At 35.9% G+C, this 19977-nt stretch overlaps 1 long non-coding RNA gene across 1 annotated transcript; it reads left to right on the top strand.

Annotated features, from left to right (window-relative positions):
- Positions 1 to 13371: 13371 nt before the first annotated feature.
- LOC134667992 (uncharacterized) lies at positions 13372 to 16230 on the top strand. Its single transcript, XR_010098708.1, has 2 exons — positions 13372 to 13887; positions 14507 to 16230. It is a non-coding gene; the product is annotated as an uncharacterized LOC134667992 (long non-coding RNA).
- The last annotated feature ends 3747 nt before the right edge of the window (positions 16231 to 19977 follow it).

A 19977-nucleotide genomic window follows, 5' to 3' on the forward strand; every position in this document is an offset into this window, starting at 1 on the left:
TCGATCGATTTCGTCACTCGAAAAACGTAGAAAACGGAAAATAATTGCGTGTAAAGTGAAATAGGTTTAGAATGTAAAGTAGTATGTACCTACCTTATGTAACTTTTATAAAAGCAGACCCAGGGAAATAGTATGAAACTTGGTATGCATGTACCTTACAAAACATAAGCAGGTACGAAAAATAAAGGTAGAAGCATGAAAGTTATGAAAGTTAGCATGCGTATACTTAAACATAGGCAAAAAATATATATCGTCAACTTATTTTTATAAAAGCTTAATTTACGTTTACGAAGTTAGTCCTAACCAGTCCTAATAGATAGACTATTCTTATTAACTGACTAATTGGCACGAATTTGTATAAAGCGACACATCAGCATCGCGAACAATTGCATTCCCAGTTGCGCAGACGCAGACGCGTCGTAAAATTCAACCAGTGTAACATGGCCTTAAGTTTGTAAACCATAATGGGTAAACATATATCGCATTAGTATGGGTTTGTCGTAAGTATTGGAATGACACGGGAGCCCGCAACCTGCGCGTCATTTGTAGCGTATGAAATGTAAATGCACACTCGTTACGTTGCACGCCGTCCGCTTCGTATTCATGAGGGCGCCACTAGACATAGGAGGTAGCGTTTTTAACATTGTTTCATCATCATCATTTTCTGTCTCTTATCATCCTAATATCGTACACCTTTTGCTTCACATTTAGGTACACTAATATCATCCACAGTAATATCCATAACTCAAAAACGAAATATTTGTGATAATAAAATAAGTGCTCTTACAAGGATTCAAAACCGGGACCTCCTTCGTAAGCAGCTAACTGACAGATATAGGTGACAGTCCATTTTCAACGACAGCAGCACTACCTTTCATTTTATAGGAAAATTGGAAATTGACAATAACACCGACACGTTCGTACTAGTAGTGCAGCTGCGGTCAGAAATGGAATGTTACCCTATATCTGTCAGTAAACTGATAGATACAGCGGCGGCAACAACGACGCTGGAACAGCTGGCCTAGCCAAGGTGTCAATCAGCGTTTGTAGCTGCAGTTGATATCCGAACACCTCAAGGGCGCAAGTAAAACAAAAATCGCTCCCTTCTGCCCCACGTCCACGGCCAAAACAGAACATGCGCGCATTATCTTCAAATGTGTCAACGGCTCGCTCTTTTACTTCTCAACTATCGGACTATTGTGATTTTTTTATGTCCTCTTTATGTGCCACTTATTGGCGATCACGACCGCTTTTTCAATGCATTCCCGCTTTTACGGCGCTTTATGTTGACACGAGCCACGTCTGTATCAGTATGCATGTGTTTATCGAGAGTCAAACGAGGAGCCGTGGCTATTTTTGTTCGCTACCACTACATACTATGTAGACATTTATTCATTAAAATTAGCAGCATAGCATTACAGGATAACATACCAAGGCACTACGATATAAAACAAATGAAAATACAGAGAAACAAAAAAGGTCATACATATTAACAAAACACAAATTAAACCCTCGATTTGGGCGACGACGTAACAGCAACGTGGCTCAGTTGCGTCGTCCTACCTACCTACATAATTATACTTTGACTGAGTAAAATACTAAATAATAAATATTACTTACTAATTTTACACTTACTAAATATTTCTTGAATGACTTAATTTGCAAAGTCATGATAAAGTAAAATACCTTTTTCATGTTAGATAATATCAACAGGTGTGGCTGTATCACAGTACTTATTGGAAGAAGATTAAACTAATAACGTACGCACATTCAGCCTTCTAATTAGCCGTACCTAATAATTACATTCCACATTTGCATAGTAGTCGAGAAATGCATTATGTAGATTGTATAATACAACCTCAATACGCTACCTCAATTATATTCTAATAACTAGAGAATATGCGGAGAGGTGCGGTACAGAAAGCCATCTTGCTGTAATGTAGAACAGCACAATTGGGAAAGCGCCGCTTTATTTTACAAGGGGCCCTCTACTTCCCTACAAATTTTATTTATTTACCCCCTTATTCATAAACGATTACTAAAATTGACAAGCCGATAATAATCGTTGGTTCCGACGTATTGGTATGATGGAAAGGGACAAACGATTATTATCGGCTTCTCAACTCTAGTAAACGTTTATGAATAAGGGGAAATGAATAACAAATCACACACAAACTTGCTAAGCGGAGTCCGTCTGTCCGTCTATCTGTCACCATGCTGTATCTCATGAACAGTGATAGACAGTTGAAATTTTCATAGATGATGTACATATGTATTTCTGTTGCCTCTATAACAACAAATAGTAAAACAAAATTAAATAAATATTTAAGTGGGGGCCCCCATACAACAAACGTGATTTTTTTGCGTACGGAACCCTTCGTGCGCGAGTCTGAGTCGCACTTGGCCGGTTTATGTTGAATTTACTTAGGAACTGACGTTTGCATAAATAGCATATCAACAACTGTCAAACTGTTCCCCCGTTGACACCCAAACTCACTCGGGCAACCATCAGCGTTGACGAAACCAATCTACATTACTATCACGCATGAAATGAAATTATTAATGTACCATCGTAAGCTGGAGTAAAATTGTCTGTCACAATTAATTACCTAATCCAACATGCATGACAATCTAATAGCGGTGATCTAGCTGCGACCCGCTTTCCGCTTTCTCCTGCACGAAGGCCTCAATGGGGATGGGGCCTTAGAAAGAGCGGTTAAGGGCCAACTTTATTGTATTGTTATCCCGCGTTTTAATAATTTTCGACGACTGAAGCCAATAATGTAGGGTATATGGTGGTTGTTTTATAGCAAGGACAAGAGGCTGTAGAACTATATTTTCTCAAAAGAAATTGGACATTTAACTTCGTACCTGAGTAGGTCTTAGGTACACAATTTTATATATACAGTGAAACCTGGTTAATTGGCACCTGGATAAATGAAAAACCTCAATAATTGCAACCAAAAGTCCGGTCCCGGTCCCTTGAGACCAAAAGGCCTCTATAATTGAAATTTTGGAGCCTCTATAATTGCAATCTAGATTTTAGTGCTTTTCGTAATTTTGCCTCTGTAATTGACCACACCACAACTTAAGACCTCTATAATTGACACTGTTCTAAAAAAATCCGTTATTTTTGCTGTTGTTTTTACCTCTATTATTGAAACGAGTCTTACTTATTACCTCTGTAATTGAAATAATGTTGTTGTAGACAGCAGAAACAATATTTTAATAGCAATGATCATTTTATTTATATCTCCATCCAGAATTCAATTTATTTATTGGGTATTTATCACAGCCTGTAGTAGGTGAAATAGTTTTGATCAATAAAAAACAAAGTATGCTTTTTATTTTTACATTTTGATAAAACTTTCTTCTACAATTCAAGGGAATTTATAAACCCAAATGATACGAAAATAAAGTGGTAATTAATGTAGTGTAAAAGTGCAAGTATAGACAGAAGCAATAATATATAGACCATAAACCCAGAACGTAAGCGTGTAAATCTACTTTAAATGGTTATTTGCACCTCCATAAAAGAAATTTGTCAGAACGCAACCTCTATTAATGAAAACCTCTATAATTGACACAACGATTTTTTGAACCTCGTTAATTGACACGACCTGCTTAAATGAAAAACCTGGTTAGTTGACAAAAACTGGCCGGTCCCTTGAGATTGCAATTATCCAGGTTCCACTGTATACGCGAGTTTTTTTTCCTTTATATCAAGCTTTTTTTATATTTAAAACCAGAAAAAGTTCTAGCTTAAAAGCGTTCTATGAAGTTTAAGTTGACTTTCAGATGGTGGCAGTGGCAATGTCTATTGTAACATTATTGCGCGGAATTGACGTGGGTGGGATCACTGTGTCGAACGCAACGTGAGTTACTATTACCATTAGTTTTACGCGGCCTTAACCGCTAGCTACGTCAACTTAAATACAGGCACCTCGCTTTTACCATTGGTAGTACGAGAGAGATGCATTGTGAGTTAGTTTACGCAGTCGCTAGCGAATATGACATTGTCAAACTCGTGGTAAGGATACCTGGGTCAGGCCCATAGAACAATCATCATTGGCCACAGCATTTTGACAGATGATTGTTGCAGCGACAGTTTATTATTAAGAAGAGATCTGTGCACCGTCGGAGATCGGAGGTGCGGCACACCTTTTCCTGTGGCTGTAATGGCTCCTCTACACGATGGGCCAGCGCCAGCCACTCCAAGGGACGCAGCCATGTAGAACGAGATAGCAACATCACTTGCTCCTTCTAACGCGTAAATGCGTCCCTTGGAGTGGCCGGCGTTGGCCCATCGTGTAGAAGAGCCATAAAGTACAATCGCAGCACGACACTTCCTGCCACAAAGACCGCAGGTGAAACGCGAACCTGTTGATGGTTTCTGTGAAGCCCCTAGTATTTTCTGCTTTAAATAATCGAGCCAGACTTTCATCATGCTTCGCTACCAACCGCTACAATAACCGCCCATTCTCTGGCCCAGGCCTAAGGTCGTGAGTTGAACTTAATTGGACCCGGCCGGGTGACATGGAAAGGAGATGCATCGCCGGCTCTATGAAAAGCATAAATTTCTAGACCCTGGACACTTTTGTTTTATAGTGATATGATTTCGCGAATTCTGTCTTAAGGTAAGATATATTCACATACCTATTACGGACCAGAAATTGTAAGTAAGAATGTAAGTAACATGCCTTCGTTCCGTTACTATTTTATTATTATTTCACATAGGTAACAGTCACAAGTAGATGGCGTTAATATTAATATTTAACAAGTTAACACATATCAGTGAAATAATAATGATCAAAGTCAAATAGCGTTCTAACAGTTTTAATCGTCTGTCGAAAGATGGTAGTAAATTTACAGTGGCTACATAATTTAACACACACACACACATGGGAGATGGCACAGGATTTAGACAACTGGCGTGTACTCGTGTCGGAGGCCAAGACTCATTTTGGGTCGCTGCGCCATTAAGTAAGTAAGTACATAATTTAACTCTCTATTTCAAATTTTCTTTGATGGCAACTGAACCTGCTAATGGTGTGAAGTGTCAATGTCAAGTTTAACTTTTCCATTTAGGCCACAAGATGGCAGACCCTTCAACGAGGGTCTATAAGTCCAGTTTGATGCCAAGTCTCGCCGAAAAGTGCATAAAGGAGCAAAATGGAATCGAGGTGAAAGTTCAACATCTTTTGTTAGAACAAGCCTGGCTTTGTTCTAAACCTTTGTCAAGAATAAAAACTGGAGAACAATACAGTTTTGTGATCGATTGATTAATTAACTTAGTTTTAGAGGCTTCTTTGCGAATTATTTCTTAATCATGGATGTTATCAAAAGTTACATCGAGTTAATGTAGTAAAATTGCTATTGAAGTATTAAAACATGTATTTATTAATTAGGCAAGTAACTAATTAATTGAATAACATTTGGTTTGAACTGAAGACTCATTATTCAGGTAATTTTACTGAAGTGTAGGTATTTGATACGTTATTTATCGTTATGCCTGTAATATTTATGGGGGTCCCTTTTTTCCCAAGTCTCAAGTCGTAAGTCATAATGTGTTGTTTGTCATATATTATCCTACTATTATCCTATTATTAGTCCTACTAATTAAACTGAAACCGTTAACTTAACTATAGATATTCCTCCTTACAACATATTATTATCTTATAGATATTAGGTTAGGTTAGGATTTTGTTTTATGGCAATCCTGAAAGTTATGCGTTTCTGAGATGAACACGAAAATTCGGACTAACACATTATTAATTTAATTTTTTTGGGAAACAATAGAGACTCAATATTTTTATTTTTGTTGACTTATTGTTATTCGGATAGATCGGCATATTAAGGTATACGAATGAGTTTTAGGGTCTTAAAGAATAAAAACAACTGTAATTGCCTTTTTAAATGTTTTCAGTCTAGTCGTAAAGCGGGATTTACATTACGAAATTAGTGTCATGCATGTTGAAATCAGTTTCACGAAAGTAGTTTCGATATATGCGGAAGTAATTTTGTGAAATAATTAGTGTCGTGAAATTCACAGTATCGCAGTGACCATGGCCCCATCAGCATCGAAGCTACACGTCCGCAAAGCGCAGACACTTTCGCGACACTAAGTTTTCACGTCGCGTTTACACTACGAAATTAGTTGCATGACACTAATTTCACCAAAAAATCGCGCAGAGCACGAAACTGATTTGCATTCGTGAAATTAATGCATGCATTATGAAAGTACTAAATTACACGTGAAACTGTTGGTAAAACTAATGTCACGAAACCAATTTCATGACACTAATTTCGTAATATAAATTCACCTTAGAGTGACTAAAGGTGTGACTACCGTGCCCGGGCCGGGCGTCCGACATGTAGTTTTCTATGACGGCTGATCGCTGATCAGTTGATCACGTTGGACTTTCTATAGAAAACGAAGCGCCGGAAGCTCCGGCCCGGTCTAGCGTGAGTCATCCTTTAACCAAACATCTAATGGCTCCTCTACACGATGGCCCAGCGCCGGCCATTCCAAGGGACGCATTTATGAGGGAGCAAGTGATATTGCTATCTCATTCTACCGCATGGCTGCGTCCCTTGGAGTGGCCGGCGCTGGCCCATCGTGTAGAGGAGCCATTACTCGTTCATTTGCGATTGTAGTATAAATTCTCGTTTGCGCCGCCCAAGGCTGTGACACTTTTATGATAGTACGCGATATAAAAAGGATTAGAGCCTATTTATTTCCACTTCGCTTTGCAGATTCGTATTTTATCGAGCACCTGACACGATAAAATATGGGTTTGTTTGAAATAGTGCGCGTTTGTGTCACGGATTCAAATGGTATAATCCGACAATAATTATTTTTAAATGGCGACCGCACATCCGTATTATTATCTTTAAAAATGTCGCTATTATGGAATGAGAAAGGTCTCTGACAAGTATTTTTGACGTGATAACGTCTTATAAATCGATGAACACCGGTAGCATGCACGAAAAAGTGTCACGTTGTGGACATATCTCCATGGTAACGTTACGTAATGTAATGGTATATAATGTTTTCTTATGACGTTATCACGCAAAAGTAATTTTGCGATAACGTCCGTAAACCGATTTTACAGACAACCATATTTTTAGGGTTCCGTACCCAAAGGGTAAAACGGGACCCTATTACTAAGACTTCGCTGTCCGTCTGTCCGTCCGTCCGTCCGTCTGTCACCAGGCTGTATCTCACGAACCGTGACAGCTAGACAGTTGAAATTTTCACAGATGATGTATTTCTATTGCCGCTATAACAACAAAATTTGTTGTTATAGCGTCGCTGTGCCTACAAAAGTCGCTATGTGATTTTTGTCGATTTTTAGATTTTAATGCCATTTTGAACCTTATTTCCATACGCATATGCTCCAAAAACAGCGTTGAGCTTATTTCACTATTTAAGGATTTAACAAATGTAGGTATGTGATGCCCATACAATGAATGCTCTTCCTATAATCGCTAACTGGAATAAATCACATAACTACATTAGCTTACTTCAACAGCAATTACAGACGTGCGCTCGCTATGTCATTCTTGACACATAGCGATATTTTCTACTAGTTTATTGAAAAATGATTAGATGCGCTTGCGCCCGATATGTAGTTCCTCGCACATAGCGATAATTTTTGTACAAGTTGGAGTCGATGCTATGTTCCCAGACCGTGTCTGTTACGACACATGGCGGAATTTTCTTATAACAATCCAGTATCCAGTCTACCGTATGTTATTACGTGTGTGTACAAATAATTGAGTTTTGTGAGTTTTCGTTACAAGTTGTTGGCAGTTATAAAGGTAACAAGTGAATGAAAAATTACATAAAAAATAGAAATATGTTTTGCCTATTGTATATTTACTTATTTAAGTACTGCGGAATGGAGTATCGAGACAAACCATTCTGGTTTACCGATGCTTTTGGATCAAAAAATTATGTAAATGTGATTTATCTCTGATAAAAAAAATAATAAAGTTAGCGCAATGTACTTTATAACATGAACATGTAGTGCATTTATGCATTACTTAAAGAAAAAAAAAACATGTTATTTTATAGGACATTCTTACACAGATTGACTAAGTCCAACAGTAAGCTCAAGAAGGCTTGTGTTGTGAGTACTCAGACAACGATATACATATATAATATATAAATATTTACATACAACCATGACCAAGCCATGACTCAGAAACAAATATTATTTGTGTCATCACACAAATAAATGCCCTTACTGGGATTCGAACGGGGTCCTATCTTAGGTCTCATCGCATAATAATTGATTGTCATAATGTAATGTTACGCATAAATCTCTTTTCGCAAATTTTTTCTCCAACTGAAACAGAAAGTATTTTCGAAAATATTTTGCATTGCAAATGGTTTGTGTTATAATTTTTCAGAAATGTTAATATTTCCAGCACAATACCTAACAATAATGCGAAATGAGTTTTATGCGTAACATTACATTAGGACAATCAATTATTATGCGACCCAATATGGACCCGATTCGAACCCAGGGCCATCGCCTTCACAGGCAGGGTCTTAAATACAATATCTTAAATACAAATGGTTTCTTTTCAACTCAGCTAGGCAATATCGTGTCGTGTTTAATATTGTAACACAAACTTAGATAATAAATGAAAAAAAAAGCAGTAAACATCAGACAAATACATTATTAATTATTCATGTCTTTACAAAGGAAAATAATAAGTACCAGGATATATGTAAAAGAGTCGATTGAATTATTTTTTCGTATGCTGTGTTGGGAGAAAGAAGTTTAAAGAAATATTAGAAGACAACAAAATTTCAATTTACAAGCCACGCAAATACCGCAGTGACCCTTGTGTTGCCTACAAACAAGGAAATATTAATATGTAGTAATATCTAGTTATAATAAAAAAGTACGTAGACTATTCAATCATAATTAAATTTCCATTATATCGACTTAAAAGTTTTTTTTTTCTGTTTTATTGAACACCACATCATTTTATTTAAATCTACCTATGTACTGGTTAAGACACTTAGCGGTTTTTACGACTAAAACAAAAATCGCTATGTAACATATTTATAAAAAAAAAATTTTTTCACACTATTCAAACTAAAATATCATTTCAGGTAATTCCGTAATATATTTTAAAGTGCAAATACTTTTATCATAAAAATTATGATTTGAATATGTTCAATAGTTATCGAAATAAACAGTTTTTTGTGTCTCCTGTAAAGTAGGTTAAAAACACATGGCGACTTTTGTAGGCACAGCGACTTATACTAAAAACAGAATATAATAAAGATTTAAATGGGGCTCCCATACAACAAACGTGATTTTTGACCAAAGTTAAGCAACGTCGGGAGTGGTCAGTACTTGGATGGGTGACCGTTTTTTTTGCTTTTTTTTTTCGTTTTTTTTCGCATTATGGTACGGAACCCTTCGTGCGCGAGTCCGACTCGCACTTGCCCGGTTTTATTTATTTTACACGCCAATATCAGTGTAGTTATTTTTTCTTAGTCTACACAGTAACTGTTAACATTTTCTTTCCTAGTTTATTAAGATTTCTCCGTTCTCAGTCGGTCTCGTTGGAAACAGGCCGGCATCTTGCGGTTTTAGGAGATTATCCGCTAACCACCCAATCTTGTTAGCTACGACAATAATCATAGCTTTCTCTGGGTTTAAATCTTTTTTAAAGAGATTTCTTCTTAATGTTTTTCGCATTTTTCTCAAATAGCCTGCCAATTGTTTGTTTCAGCTGATACTACGAGTAAAACAAGGCAGCCGGCATATTATGGATGGCTTTATCCATCTTTGTCCACGTGATAAAATAACTGTCACTTTTTAACACCGTGGGATAGAAAGTGACGGACACCGATTTATCACGCTGTCACGTAGACAAGAACGACCATCATATCCGTACAGGAATAGGTAAGTATTAAATTACTTAATCAAAAAATTATCCTTAAGCTGAGACGGCATAAAGGGGCCCACTGATTAACAGTCCGCCAGACAGTATCGGCCTGTCAGTTGCTCGGAACTGTCCAAATTTTGTTCTACCTGACAGGCCGATACCGTCCGGCGGACTGTTAATCAGTGGGCCCCTTACGAAGCGGTCTTTCAGAGATCCGTAGTCAAAATCTCTTACACGACTAAGAGTAGGAACCGAGAGGAAACACCTTTTATACTGATTTGAACTCCGTTAAAAGTGAGATTTTAATTTTACATATTAATTTCATGACTTCTTAACAAATCGTACACATAATTCAACACGGCCAAACGCAAAAGCCAATCTACAAAAACAGTTAAAAATATCACTTGATTAATCCTCCAATCTTCAACATTATAAATACCATTCGATAATTGTGTCTTAGCAATCCATCCACTTAAAAAGGCGTTTTAATACACTAGAATCCCAGTCGCTTACGGCATTTTAAATTGGTAATGTAACATTCCGTTCGGCTGTGTTCACACGGAGCTGTCAGATGAGCGAAGCAGCGATATTCATAAGTATCATCATCAAAGGGGGCTCGGTGGCTGGCTGACGCTGAAATATTGCCGGTCGGATCGGCGCGACAGTCTGTCCGTGGCCTTATAAATAAAGTGAGAACGTACGGTTTGTGCGCAGAGTACAATATACAGTGAAGTCACATTTAGCTGACTGCTTTGATTGGGTAATAATTAGTTTGTAAGTTTTGCCGGAATGCCAACAATCTAAGTTGTAAAGATGGAAATGTTTATGTAAGTACCTATTTTTGATTTACATACATATGTCAGTGACCAAAGAATAACTTTGTAAGAAAAGAATTAGGTACCGTAATACGCCAGTAACGCCAGTAACTGGCCACCCTAAACTAAGAAATGAATTCTATTCACTTATAAACATAATTCATTTTAGTATAAGGTGGCTAGTTATTGAAGGTTGGCCAGTTATTGATACCTTATACTAAAATGAATTCTGTTTATAGATGAATAGAATTCATTTTTAGTTTAGGGTGGCTAGTTATTGAAGGTTGGCCAGTTATTGATACCTTATACTAAAATGAATTCTGTTTATAGATGAATATAATTCATTTTTAGTTTAGGGTGGCTAGTTATTGGCCGCTGGCCAGTTACTGGCGAATTACCCTATAGCAGAGCTGTAGCGGGCCTGACTTGCGAGTTGCGACCGCGCTGCGTGAGGCCTCAGAGCGCAAATAACGTGCGGGATAGTCCCTCGCTACGCGGCGCCGCCCCCGTCAGCGCGACGGCGATATTCACCTCAAAATCTCAAAATTAAGAACGGGCTTATAGTTCGTTTTTTTTAGCATTAGAAAGAACTTGCAAGAAGGTAAGCGATCTTGACATGTCTTTTAATTGAAAAACGCTTTTTAAAAATCAGTGACTATTACTTATGAAAGCAGAAGAATATAAATGATCGTATTAGATTCATAATTGTTACATATTTGCCGTAACTAATTTTTAAAATGTGACTTTCCATTAAAAGACTCATCAAGATTGTTTACCTTATTTCTAATGCTAAAAAAAAGAAGTATAGCTCCTGTCGCGTCTTAATCGGTGCGATTCTCTATAATAGTGATCAGTCTGTTTTGTATGGTGTGGCGTGATACAATGAATTAAAATAGCGTACGTCGTTGGAGGCATGGATCCGCGCGATTTATACGTCATCGGTAATTAGCGGTTTCCTTGAATCCTGACTTCAGGAGTTTTTATAAAATAACGTCAACGAGTAGTCAGCATTTATAGCGGATCAGACTAAGCGTCAGAAAAAAAGAAAGAAAGTAGGTATTTTCTGATAAACTATACTCTGTCAAGCAATTTTCGTCAGTAGAAAGGAGCGGCAACATTCAAACTTACCTACACAAAAAAGTCCAAATAAACTACGATATACCTTTTAAGTGAATTATCAATTACTAAACATGATCAATCACGCCAAAATTATCAAACAGTTATCCCAATAACGATGACGCAACCGTTAATAGCCGAATAACCGAAATAATTAACATAACTAACATCTTCGATCGATCATTCATCACTCATTCAATCGGAAGCACTAACTGTTATTTGTCCAAAAAATTGAACAAAAGTGTAATTAACTTATACCCTAATCGGTGAGGTCTTTTTTATGAACCCAAAAATTATAGTTTAACTCGCTACTTATTAAATTGCTTGTTATTTTACCCTTATTACTTTTATTTGTTTTTTTTTATACGTTGTTTTACATATTGAGGTATCGTGTAACATGTAAGATGGAATGAAGACGGACATTTACAATAAGAAGTAACAAAAATATTAGCAGTATTATTTATAATTATAATGTACCGTATCGTCTAAGTAATAATGCACAAAATTCAATTAATTTCAAATAATAAATGCCATAACTTACAGTCATATTAATACTTTAAGTGCTGATAAAAGTTTTTGCGTAAAAAAGTAGACAAAATAAATAAAACAGCTTGAAATAACACAGCGTTACGTATATCACAAGTACCTAGAGTTTAACCATAAAATCAGACGTTTATACTCGTATACTACCATAATTAGGTAGTACTCTAGAAGTAAAACTCACGTAGATTTCTTGGCACTTATATTTCTTTGGCAAACACAAAAGCAAAAACTTCTATAATTTAAAAACACTTTCAAAGTAAAAACGTATCTAGGTAATCGAATTTAAATTGTTAAAACTAGAATAAACAACAGATTTATTTAAACTGAAACAAGGAAAAAAGTACATAATATGAAGAGAGTTGGTTGGTAGTAGTTGGCTAGGGCTAATATCGAATTTAAATTGTCGTGAGTCTACTAACATGAAGCTAATTTTACGGTTTACTCATACTCATACTCATACTCATTTATTCATAATATTCTTAAAATATTACATGTCAACATCAGAAAATAAAATACACATTATCATCACATTATTGAGAATAATAAAAAATGTATGTCTAGAATTAAAATTACAATAATCATTATGCTCATTAAATTAAAAATACAATTGAAATAATATATCAAGATTAAAATAGGTATCATCTCATGTTTAGGTTCCTATGTCGCGCGAGTGACTGAAAATAACTACGTGTGTTGAACCATAAAATTAGCTGAATGTTAAAAACCTAGGTAGATTTTTGTGTAAAAGTAAACCAAAGGTCAAGAAACCTCATTGAAGGGAGTACGCATTGCGATTTGGCCGGTAGCTATGACCCGTAGCATCGGATCACAATGAGCTGCCAATCACCTCTTGAATGTGCTTAACGAATATGTTATTATTATTACGCTGCACAAACTTCTTCAATGATAATTATTTACTTGTAGTAGGCGTAATATCATTCAGCCTCTGGCCATGTTAAGTATTCAGAGTACCTAAAATTTTAAAATTTCTCAACGAGAATTCAAAATTTTGTATCAGATTTCTGAACGCATAGTCGCGCCCCCGCGCGCGCGCCGCTTCTGTCGCCCTCATTGACGTTTTTCATGCAGCCGCGGCCATTACGTCCTATTAAAATAAAAAAGTATTTATATCAAATAAAGGACGAAATATGTAAAGAAGAAAATAAAATAGTATATCTTATTTACCAATATTGCGGAATAGAAGAAAAAATAAGAAGATTGGAGAAGATTCAAGAGCATACGCGTTCAAATCCAAATACGGCGTCCTTTCGTTGGAAAAGGCCCAGACGCGTTACATACCGATCGATGGATCATGGTCTTCAACCTATTCTAGGTCTGCAATTCTGCATCATCTAGATCCCTATCTCCGCCAGCGGCGTAGAGAAGTAGATATCGCTCGGTATCCAGATGTAAGCCTCGCTCTCAAATAGTGCCAGCATTCGGTTAATTATTTAATACACATAATATTCCGAAAAGGAACATTAATTATAATCAGGTAAAAAATATGATTTGTTTAAGTTATTTCTATCTGGTGTTAGTGCTGTGCGTTGGAGTGTTATAACTAGCCAACTGGTTGCTGACTGTACTTGGTTATGATGTGCATATGCATTCTGTAGCGCTATTCTCTGTTTCTAACTGCATAAAATGGCTGTGCTAATCATTTTGGAGTGTTAATCTAGACATCTCTGTTTGATATTCGCACTTGGCAACCTTGGCGTACTACACTAGGTGCGTTCACTGCCAGCAGCCAGGGGATATTGTCACATATTCCTTGCCAACAGCACTGAGACATTGCTCATGTCCTTCTTGATAATAGGGTGCATTATAAGCCACCTACAAGTCTTGCTAGATAAACTTACCTACTGGGTTTTGTGGCGTGTTCGGCTAGACACCGCTCTTAACCAAATGAGTTAATCATGTGGTATGCCAGATTAGGCCGTCTCTTGATAGATACTCATTGTCAAGTAGGTGAAATTAAGTAAAGTAGGTACTTATTCTAATGTCAGCAAGCGAAGAATTAAGCGAGCAAACCTTGACATTGTCGGAGGGAGGCACTAGAATTTTGGATATTATAGGAAAAATCCTTATAGGATAGTGCTGTTGTTTGATTACAGATAAATAATTAAGAACATTATAAAAGAAGTATGACCCGGACAAGATTACAAAAGACTACTCTGCGCTGTAACAAATTATTGGTCCTCCGAAGATGAACCCAGAGACTTAAGCTGCAGCTGGCGAGATTCTTGCCAGTGGGGAACGAGGCTAAGTATTGAAATGATACAAATAAAGTTTCCTGTTCTCTAACTGAGATGATTAAGCTCTAAAAAATTGTGTACTGTACCAGCTATAAGAAGATATTGTCATTTTTAAGTGATTCTGTTCATTTTTAGTGTTCCGTACAAAACTTTGTTTACGGAACACTTATGGGATCACTTCGGTCTTGTTTGAAATTAAATAATGAATCATAATAAATGGCATAAGAGGTTTATTAAATCTTTTAAACATGCTGTTGACAAGTGATGTTTTAGGAACATCTAGCAGAAAAAGTTTAATCTCCGGCAGCCCAGCCCGTAAGCCTGGTACTTTAAACTTCAAAGGCTCAACTACCAATCATATTTTCTAACGTATGATTTGCTGTTGTATTTGTTTCATACAAAAAAGTATTATTAAACATAACAATATACAAAAACCCCTGGTCAAAAGCAAGGAAGAGGAAGCGGAGCAAGACTTTTCCTCTCTGCATTCACAATGTGGTCGCACACAGCGACACCACAACAGCTTGTGTTCGTTTAGAACAAATTCTTAAAAGCAGTGGTTTTTTTTTTTTTTTTTTACATACAAGGATTTTGTCCGGGCTATCTCATACAAAGTTCCTTTTTTATCTGTGCCAACACCTACAAGTATTCCGAAATATGATCACATCTGTGAAATTGATAGTCGAATACTAGAAAAATAATGTTCACTTTATATGTACAGCAAGGCAAGATCCATATATCAACATAAGCACATTTAGGTAGTGCAACTGAGCGGTTTTAAGTTAACAAGATATTAGAATTGCCAGAAACTAAGAACACAAAAATTGTTAAATGAGCACTAGCTCCAAGATGTTTTTACTTGATTGCTTGAATGTAGAAAACATATCTGTTTCATGTGGAAAGATGAGATTTCAGTTTTTAGTCCTAACTATTAAACTAGATATCTCTCTAGCTAGATATATGTGCCAGACCTTTTATGAAGTGTTTAAAATCACATACACACACACGGTTTAGATTATAGATATATCTATTGTTGATACTCCTTATAACAAATGTTATACTATGTAGGTACTTATACAGGATACACTTAATTATAGTCTTGGTACCATTACCTATGTGGAGTTATAATCAAATGGAACTAGCTCCTTAGTACCTCTGAAAGCTGGTTACTATATATATAGATTTATTTCTTTACCTACTAAGGAAAAAATTCAAAGTTAATCTAAAGATAAAGCCCTTTATAAATTGGTACATTGCTAATACAAATTGGTTGTTTGTATAGTTATAAGTTTTGCTAATGAATATGGCTATGTGTATGTTTACACAAACGCTTTAAGGGTTAAAGAGCTGAAAAGACAATAATACATACTTATACTAAATTCAATATATTTTAAAGAAACCTAGTGTGACATTTTTTGGTGGCTCATTAAAATAAAGAATTATAAATATACTTTCTGCTGATATTTACTTACTTACAGTAACAGTTTATTTACATGCTGGGGCGGCCGATTAGAAATGAGTTAGCTGTTGGATTATGGAAGGAGTCAAAAAGAATATATATTACATTAAATTTGTTCAGCTTATGGTGGTCTTTTATGTTTAAAGACTTTCTTTCCGGTTTACCAGATTGTGAGATGCTTCTGAGAGAAGACAACACAGCTATCGCAATTATTTATAAACCGAATAGGTGAAATTAAATCCTGTATTTTTGATGTCTAGGAACATTTTGCAGTGGTGCGAAAGACATTACAATATTCTACTTAAATGATATATTTGTGCTATAAATGTTATAAGCTGATTAAGTGATAACTTGGTATTTTAGAGTTTTAATACAAATTAAATTTGAAATGTCTTGCAACATTTTGGAATTTCATATACCTACCGAGTTATTGGTAGCCGTGCAGATGAAATATGTGAACGCTATACATATATCCTGGTGAAGTAACCCAGAAGTTTTTTCTACATAAGTAGATGCTTTCATATTTTCATGAATATAAAAAATATTTTATCTATGCTTTCCTTTCATTTGAAATGAAATCTAAGGTATTAAAGTTATAGGAAAACCAGAAGACACCGTCACTGAAACTACTCAGTTTTACAAAATATTTATGAGTATATGTTACATATAATTGTAAAGATTAGAGCCCCAGCTCTCAATTAAATAAACTTTCTATTAACCGGGTTCAAGTTTCAACAGCGTCTTATCCTGGTTACCCCAGCGTTATCCGGTGAGTGCCATCAGCCATCTCTGAACGAGCAGGGAAGAGGAGGAGGAGACAGGAGGAACTTCTGATTGGTGAGGCCAACAGTATGGTGTAATCCCTTGCGCCCAACACCGTCAAGCAGCATGATACCTAATCACTTGAAATACTGGTGTATGTTTTGTGAAAATAATTACATTAATTATTTTATGGTATCTGTTCCAGAAGTGCTTGCCGTTTTAATAGCATTACTTATGCTAGGTATAGAAGTGTAATCTGTAAATCTGTTCTTGGGTTTTTATTGGGGACTAGGCTCTCCTCAAATGATACAATTGAACATTTTAGGAAGAACGTTTTTTAGATTACACCCACCTCAACATTAAAGTGGGAGCTGATACCTTAATCAGTCTTAAATTACTTATCAACAATGTCACCAACTAATGAAAATATTTCATTAGGTACAGACAGAAAAAGTAAAAAATTACTTTATTTCTTTTATTAGCCATTGTGATTGTACCCAACGTGCAAACCCTGTAATTGATAAAATATGAAACTTTATTCTGATTTTTGATAAAGACCTTTATGGCTTTATAAATTACAGTAACCTTTGCTACCTTCAAAATTAATTTTTCAAGATAAAACTAAATTGAAATTGAGTAAGGTTGCTTAAGCTAAACATTGGTTAGCTATATATAAATGAATGATAATATTCGTGATGGTAGATTATTAAATTGTTAGTGATTATATATTATTGCCTTCAAAAACCTCATGCAAAATTGCATGTTAACTCCTAATTTCTATACCTACTACATCTCAAGCAATAAAATTCTGTCTATTTCATAGAAAAAATCTCTTCCCAAACGATTTGTAGATGGACTAAGTCCTACTCTTAAAAAATAGTGGTGTTGATATTTTTTAATCTCACCACTCATTTAACCCATTATGCGCAGCCTGACAAGGCTGCTCAGGCTGACAAGCAGCAAAATCGTTTAGGAGTTAATATTGATGGAAGAAAAACATTACACTTCTAATATTTTGCTCAATTTCATAATCATAGTTCCATCTAATTCTAATAATTATATAAAGATATATCCTTACTATCTAGTTAATGAGAAAATAAGTGTTACCAAAGGTTGTAAGCAGCAACACACTATCAAGAGTTGCTTATAGTTGTTGAATTCGTTAAAAATTGCATCTCATGCTAACATTTGATTTCGTTGATAGTCCTATAATAATTGAGTTTTAAGTGGTACTTGGTGGTACTAATGAAATACCTAATAATAAGAAACAAATTAATTTTGTTTTAATAATCATATGACAGGCAGTTTGATGAAATAATGATCTCTATATCTATAATGATCACTAGATCTCTAAATAATGTTGACTAAATATACATATATACTGAAAATAGTTGATGATAACTAAAAAGGTACCTACTTTAAAAATGAAATCATAAATCATTGATTTCATTATTGTAAGTAATACAAAGCCAAAACAAACTTTGAATACTTATCTCTAAACATCTACAAGTAAATAATTATCATTGAAGAAGTTTGTGCAGCGTAATAATAATTGGAAATTAAACGAACTTACCTGTAAGTGAAGTTCTATTTCAATTATATTAGCTGCACAAACTTCGAAATGATAATCCCTCCCGCCCAGTACCCGCGTTGTCCTGAGACAACCAGGGATTTTAATAGTGAAAAATCCCTGTCAAAGTTTAAAATAATATTGGCTTTGCTGAGTTGCGGGCCAAGCTGTCATATCAGTTGGCATATTCACTGCCAGCGCGAGCTACGAGCGAAGCTGATAATATGCGTTTTCCGCTTTGTAGCGACAAGCGCCTAAGACTAGAGAACCTGCCTAGGTAGCGGGTCACTGGCAGTGAAAGTATTATGTCTTGGCTTGTTACTCTAAACTAAATGAGGGCGACAGAAGCGGCGCGCGCGCGGGGGCGCGACTATGCGTTCAGAAATCTGATACAAAATTTTGAATTCTCGTTGAGAAATTTTAAAATTTTAGGTACTCTGAATACTTAACATGGCCAGAGGCTGAATGATATTACGCCTACTACAAGTAAATAATTATCATTTCGAAGTTTGTGCAGCTAATATAATTGAAATAGAACTTCACTTACAGGTAAGTTCGTTTAATTTCCAATTATAGCTTCTTGTTAACCTCGGTGATTGGATACTCATATTGAATCGGTCGTGGAGTTTTAGCACCAATTAATCTTCATGTACAGTGGCTATCAGGTTAAAAACGGGGCCCTACTACCAAGACTCCACTGTCCGTCTGTCTGTCTGTCACCAGGCTGTATCATATGAATCGTGATAGCTAGACAGTTGAAATTTTTACAAATGATGCATTTCTGTTGCCGCTGTAACAACAAATACTAAAAAGTACTGACTTGTACTTGTACGGTTTTTTAACAACCCAAAGTACTTTCAAAATGATTCAAACACGTCAACACAAAAATCAAAGCGTCAAGCCTAGGGCTCCCGTGGGCTGTTGATGTAATAAGTATAATACAGTAGCGAGTCTTCAACTGGGGCGTTTACGTTTGTTATCTCCTTTCCTTTGAGACGTAGCTCTGTGAATGTGGAGAACTGGCAACTGAAAGAAAAAAGCAAATACATTTGGTTAGCATTTTTATTGAATTTAGTCTGCAATTGATACGATAAAAATAGTAATCAGGTAAGTAGGTAATATTTTCAAGACGGTTTACATCGATTGCCTTATGTTTGTTTTAGTATTTATTTACAAATAAAAGAGACAAAGTAAGTTTTGTCAACTTTTGTTTCAACACATTAGTTAGATTAGAGCAATGACTGAGATTGAAATTAGTTTAAAAAAAACCGGCCAAGTGCGAGTCCGACTCGCGTTCCAAGGTTTCCGTACATTACTAAATTATTAACAATATATTTTTTATATATGTGAAACGCGAGTGAATTGCCTTTAAAAAACCCGTAGGGTTCGGATCAAAAACTAAGTAATTGGTCCGACTCACGCTTGACTACATATTTCTAATAGGTTTTCCTGTCATCTATAGGTAAAGACCTATTTTATGTATTTTTTTCAAAATTTTAGACCCATTAGTTTCGGAGATAAAGGGGGGGCGGGGAATGG

Source organism: Cydia fagiglandana, chromosome 10, assembly GCF_963556715.1.
Source record: "Cydia fagiglandana chromosome 10, ilCydFagi1.1, whole genome shotgun sequence".
Classification (NCBI taxonomy): Eukaryota; Metazoa; Arthropoda; class Insecta; order Lepidoptera; family Tortricidae; genus Cydia; species Cydia fagiglandana.